Below are 5,655 nucleotides of genomic sequence, written 5' to 3'. Positions count from 1 at the left end.
CCGTCCCACCCGGTTCTCTTTTCAAATGACAGACACTTCCCACCACTGCCTCCGATCCTACCCAGTGTAAAGACCCCGGAGGAGTATCGGGCCAGCAGCCGACGCCACCGCGCCAAAGATCCACCGCAACCACGGCACACCGGGTGAACGCCAGCAGCCCATCCACGGATGAGGGTCGCGGCAGCGGCATGCCGCCCCCACCCGCCAAACCTGCAGCGGCCACAATGCCCCGAGGGAACACTCGCGGCGACACTACGAAGCTCCCCGACCGGCGTCGCACCGACAGCATGCCACGCCCAACCTCCGGATGTTCAGCGACTGCCGAGCCAACGGAAACCAACAGCAGCGTGTCCGCCCGACCTTCCGGGTTCCAAAATCCAGCCCTCCATGCCACATGCCCTTACAACCTTCGCAAGAATCAGCATAGCAACAACTGACTACAACACAAAAAAAGGTAACGCGGCCCCCTTCACCGTTTCAAGGCAGTTTTTAAAGTAGAAAAATCACTGAAAAGCGCATACGTAACGAATAGCACGTTTCCGCTCTTGCCCACTATTTGACTGCCGCTGTGGCTCCCAGGGGTCTCAGGATTATAATAAAACCTGCTACTACTGAACTCTCCCCTTCCACCATGAAAAAGTGGAAACAGGTACTCATTAAACCATCCTTACAATTAACTTAAATAATCTTTAATCACTACGAAACTCCGGCCCATTCTCTCCGAAAGAAAGGGGAACCACTCAGTCAGGAACTGAGCAAAAGAGAGTTAAACCTTTTAAGCAACTATGAATCCAAGAAGGCCTCAGCCATATCCCGAACGAAACCACGCAACTTTTACCGAGATAAGATTTCTAACACTGCCCACACGCGTCAGAACCTAACAAGCTCCGGCACTAGTAACTGTCCACACTCTGACAGTACAACCGATAAAGTCGCTATGAATGTAATAAATGCTTCAACTACTGCACCCCAGCCAGTTCAGTTTTCCCTCGTCTGCCGTCACAGAAGAAAATCTTACCGGGAATGTAATGCACCTTTCAAGTATAATCCTCTCCCCAGTTCAGAACAACATCTTTTCAAAGGGCCTAAACTTTTGCCCGGCTACAGGTGGTTTTGCTGAATTTCAACTTTTTAAGGACTTAGATAACTTCGCCAGAAACATGAGGCTACGAGAATACTTCTACGATCACCCTGCGACAGAAGAAGAAGAAAAAAGAAAGGAAAGGCCGGGAGGTCAACCAGGTGTAGAGCCCGGTTTGCTACCCTGCACTGGGGGGATGGGGCTCAGGGAATAAAAAGGGGGGGAGAAGAGGAAGAGATAGGAGTGGGAAAGCGCGCACTCTAGTCCCGTTTCGGGCGCTATAGTCTTTCAAGCAAGTTCGTTTCACTCAGGAAACGTAAAAGGGCTTTCGTCGCCTTCTGCGAGGTCGATGGTGAAGACCGATGACTTAAAATAGTTTCCACCGTAAATGGTCGATTGTCCAATCGGCTCAGTGCGGTGGCAAGCACGCTCCTCTCCGACGAGTATTCGGGGCAGCGACACAGCACATGTTCTATAGTCTCTTCCGCCCCGCAGGCGTCACAGTGGGCGCTGCTGGCCATCCCGATGAGGAAGGAGTAGGCTTTCGTGAAGGTCACTCCCAACCACAGTCTACAAAGTAAAGTAGAAGAAGCCCGCAGAACCCTACCTAGCTATAAGAACTGGACCCCTCCCACACAGCGTGACAGTTGCCTCGACATGTACATCGAAGCTGTCCAACGCGATGTGCTAAAAGCATACCAAACACAAATTTCTTTCCACCATAACATGAGTACCAAGGATAAGAAATCCTACAGGAACTCGCAAGCTGTCCCGACGTAATTATTAAACTTGCCGATAAGGGAGGCGCCGTCGTAATCTTTGACAAAACTGACGAGACTTAACGTGACCAATAAAAACTATCGGTATTCACGTCCTACAAAGCACTACCCGGTGATTCCACTCAAGACTATAAGCAAATCGTCAAAGCTAAACTTGCTGAGCTTGTTAAAATAAAACAATAAATGAAACCACGCCTCGTTCCCTGATCCCCTTAAACCCAGTAGCCGGTAAATTCTATCTTCTCCCAAAGATTCACAAGGTGAACAACACCGGGCGCCCCATTCTTTCCGGCTTTGGCACAGTTACGAAAAACCTCTCGCGTTATGTGGATAATCTCATTTGCGACATTCCGCCCAGCTTTCCCTCCTTGAATAAGGGTACCAGTAATTTTCTCTCAGACATCTCAAAAATTGAAATTCCTGATGACTGCCTCCTGGGACCCTCCATGTTGCGTCACTATATACTAAAATGACCCATGAAGATGGCATCACCGCTGTATCGCTTGCGTATGAGAAGTCGTCTTGCGACAAACCTATCGATTCTACTCTCGAAACTTCATTTTGGCTTATTCTTGAACCTAACAATTTTAAGTGTTATGCGGTCCATTAAGTGCAAGTCAGCGAAACGTCAATGAGAACTCGAATCCGGCCACACTACGCCAATATATTTATGGCTCACCTCGAATAAAACTTTCTTGACAGTCGACATTTAAAGCCGCTGTACTATAAAAGGTATATGGACGATATATTCATGATCTGGCAGCCCGGTGAATCGGAGCTCCTCACCTTCATTGGGGCATTCAACCTAACCAATCCTGGAATTTCCCTTGCTCATTCGTACCAGGAACAAATTGTCAACTTTGTGGACGTTACCGTTACTACTTCCTAAGGTCGGCTTCAAACTAAACTGTATAGAAAACCGGCAGACACGTGGAAGTATTGGCACTTACAGAGTATGCATGTCAGATACTGCAAGACAGCAATACCTTGCGGTCAAGCCCACCGTTTTAGGAGAATTTGCACAGACAAAGCCGACTTTGACTCAAACTGTCGAGAACTTAAGACCGCCCTCCTGAATAAGAACAGGATGACCCAGAACAGGTTATCGACGACGCGAGCCAACCAATTAGACCGTAATGAAACCTTCAAGAAAAAAGCGCTGAACGTTAATCCGCAAACTAATTGTTCGGATCACATCAAAATATCCTCATTCAAAGTGAACGTTTAAAAAGCATATTCCCCGAACCCCCACGCATTGTCTACTGGCGTAATAAGAATTCAGGCGACTTTCTTACTAAGTCTCGTATAAACCGACCGGGAACTACTGGTTGCATGCCCTCTAAGAAACCTCGATGTAAAGTATGCCCACAGATGACCACTACACCACGTGCCACCAGAACGGCTTCAGGCTGCTACGTAAATATAAAAGGTAACTTTAACTTGACTCCGCTAACGTCGTATACCTTCTAGAGTGCACTGTTTGTAGACAATATTATATTGGCCAAACTGAAACGCCCTTCCAAATACGGTTCAATAATCACCGCTCTCATGCAAAAAGTTGAATTTATTTGCCCCTGTGAATACATGCGTACGGTCCCGGTCATGCATTTGAACATCCTAAAGCAACCATTTTAGAATCCGCCTTCAAAATGCACCACTACCGCGAGGTTCGGGAATCTTATCTCATTTATAAGTTTGGGTCAGCGGCGATCGGTAAATGAAAGTTACGGAAAACTAACGTGCTTAGCTTCGTTTAAAATGAGCGACCTCACAATTTTTTTCACATTGTTTATTTCTCCTACCCTTGAGTTTCCCATTAGAATTTGCCGAAACTCTCTAAATGCAGCAGCTTTATTAGCCTAATGCGGCTCAACACAGCGATTTGTCCTTGAGAAGGACGCCGTGCTCCCCCCACCAGTTAGAAACGGTTAACCCTTTCTGAACTACGGACCCTACCTATTTCCTGTTCGGTTGCTAGCTCACTGTGCTATGCTCTTTTGTTCGCTGTATCTATTCTTTCCATCCACGGGGGGCACACCCAAAATGCAATCGTCGTTCATGGCTGTATGGATCCGTCCGAACCAGTCTGCCCACCCACTGAATGACGCATTCTATACTTTTCCCTTCTTTTTGAAACCGCGACTGTCCAGTATCCCGCACTGTCTGAACTTGCATCCCACGCCACGTACGTTGCCCCGTCGTGGTGCAATCTTGAGAGCTGCTTTCTCTCTCTTTCTCTCTCTCTCTCTCTCTTTATATATATGTATATATATATAGCGAATCAGAAAATGGGAAATGAGGGGCTCCGTGAAATAAGACAGAAAATAAGGGTTGGCAGTCAAGAAAACCTCGGAAAGCACATGAGAGGTTGTGGTGGGTCATAGAAAGAGATGAAGAATTTTTTGGGTCGAAAAGAAAGTGGTGAAAAAATGCCCGCCGGGTGGGATCCGAACCCACGACCTCCAGAATACCGGTCTGGTGCGATAACCACTACGCTACCGGCGGGGCTGTTTCCCCAGCACTTTCTCGGGTATTTATGTTAAGGTATTTTTGTTTCCTGCACTTGGGGGTGGTAGCCAGCGCCACTCGGACTACTCGGGGTGAAGGGGACCTTCTTTTTTACCCCCGGGTCGTGACTCGAGTGTCTACGACATGTCGAGAGTGGTCGACCAGCGTTGAACCCTCTTAAGCTTCCTATGGCACCAAGACTTCCAGAACAGTCCGAGTGGCGCTGGCTACCACCCCCATGTACAGGAAACAAAAATACCTAAACAATAAATACCCCAGAAAGTGGAGGGGAAAATCGCCCCGCCGGTAGCGTAGTGGTTATCGCACCAGACCGGCATTCTGGAGGTCGTGGGTTCGGATTCCACCTGGCGGGCATATTTTCTCCACTTTCTTTCTTTCCAAACTCTTTATCTGTTTCAATGATCTACCACATCGTCCCCTTTACTTTCCGAGGTTTTCTTGACTGCCAACTCTTATTTCTGTCTAATTTTTTCAACGAGCCCCTATTTCCTACATATATATATATATATATATATATATATATATATATACTCCCCTCTTTGTCTCTCCTTTCTTTTTGTTGTTGTAGTTGAACTATGGACATAGCCAGACAGCATTCATACTCTCCGTTTCCAAAACATCTTGCGCTCCTTCTAAAAGTTTTCCGCAAAGCTATATAAGAAATATGTTCCAAATGTTTGTGACAGCAAAATCATGTAACGGTACCCTGATGAAGGCAACTCCCGTTGCTGCTACGTGAGTAAACCTTCTGTGTTATTGCTTTTTCTCTGTATCCAACTCCTTACTTATACTATTTGTGCGCGCTTTGTGAGTTTTAGCTTTCTATATATATATATATATATATATATATATATATATATATTCGCTACATGCATAGCGAGGGCCTCTGTTCTGGCAGTCTTGGTGCCATAGGGAGCTTAAGAGGGTTCAACGCTGGTCGACCACTCTGGACATGTCGTAGACACTCGAGTCTCGACCCGGGGGTTAAAAAAAAGAAGGTCCCCTTCACCCCGAGTAGTCCGAATGGCGCTGGCTGCCACCCCCAAGCACAGGAAACAAAAATACCTAACATAAATAGCCCAGAAAGTGAAGGGGAAAATCGCCCCGCCGGTAGCGTAGTGGTTATCGCACCAGACCGGTATTCTGGAGGTCGTGGGTTCGGATCCCACCTGGCGGGCATTTTTTCTTCACTTTCTTTCTTTCTTTCCAAATTCCTAATCTGTTTCAATGATCTACCACATCCTCCATTTTGCTTTCCGAGGTTTT

At 47.0% G+C, this 5,655-nt stretch overlaps 1 non-coding gene across 1 annotated transcript; it reads left to right on the top strand.

Moving 5' to 3' along the window:
- Nucleotides 1-4,668: 4,668 nt before the first annotated feature.
- Trnaa-ggc (transfer RNA alanine (anticodon GGC)) lies at nt 4,669-4,741 on the top strand. The gene has a single exon. It is a non-coding gene; the product is annotated as a tRNA-Ala (tRNA).
- The last annotated feature ends 914 nt before the right edge of the window (nt 4,742-5,655 follow it).

The sequence above is a fragment of the Haemaphysalis longicornis genome, unplaced genomic scaffold, assembly GCF_048455015.1.
Source record: "Haemaphysalis longicornis isolate Haplotype H1 unplaced genomic scaffold, Haemaphysalis longicornis Haplotype H1 scaffold_1, whole genome shotgun sequence".
Lineage (NCBI taxonomy): Eukaryota > Metazoa > Arthropoda > Arachnida > Ixodida > Ixodidae > Haemaphysalis > Haemaphysalis longicornis.
This window is presented reverse-complemented; position numbering and strand designations above follow the sequence as displayed.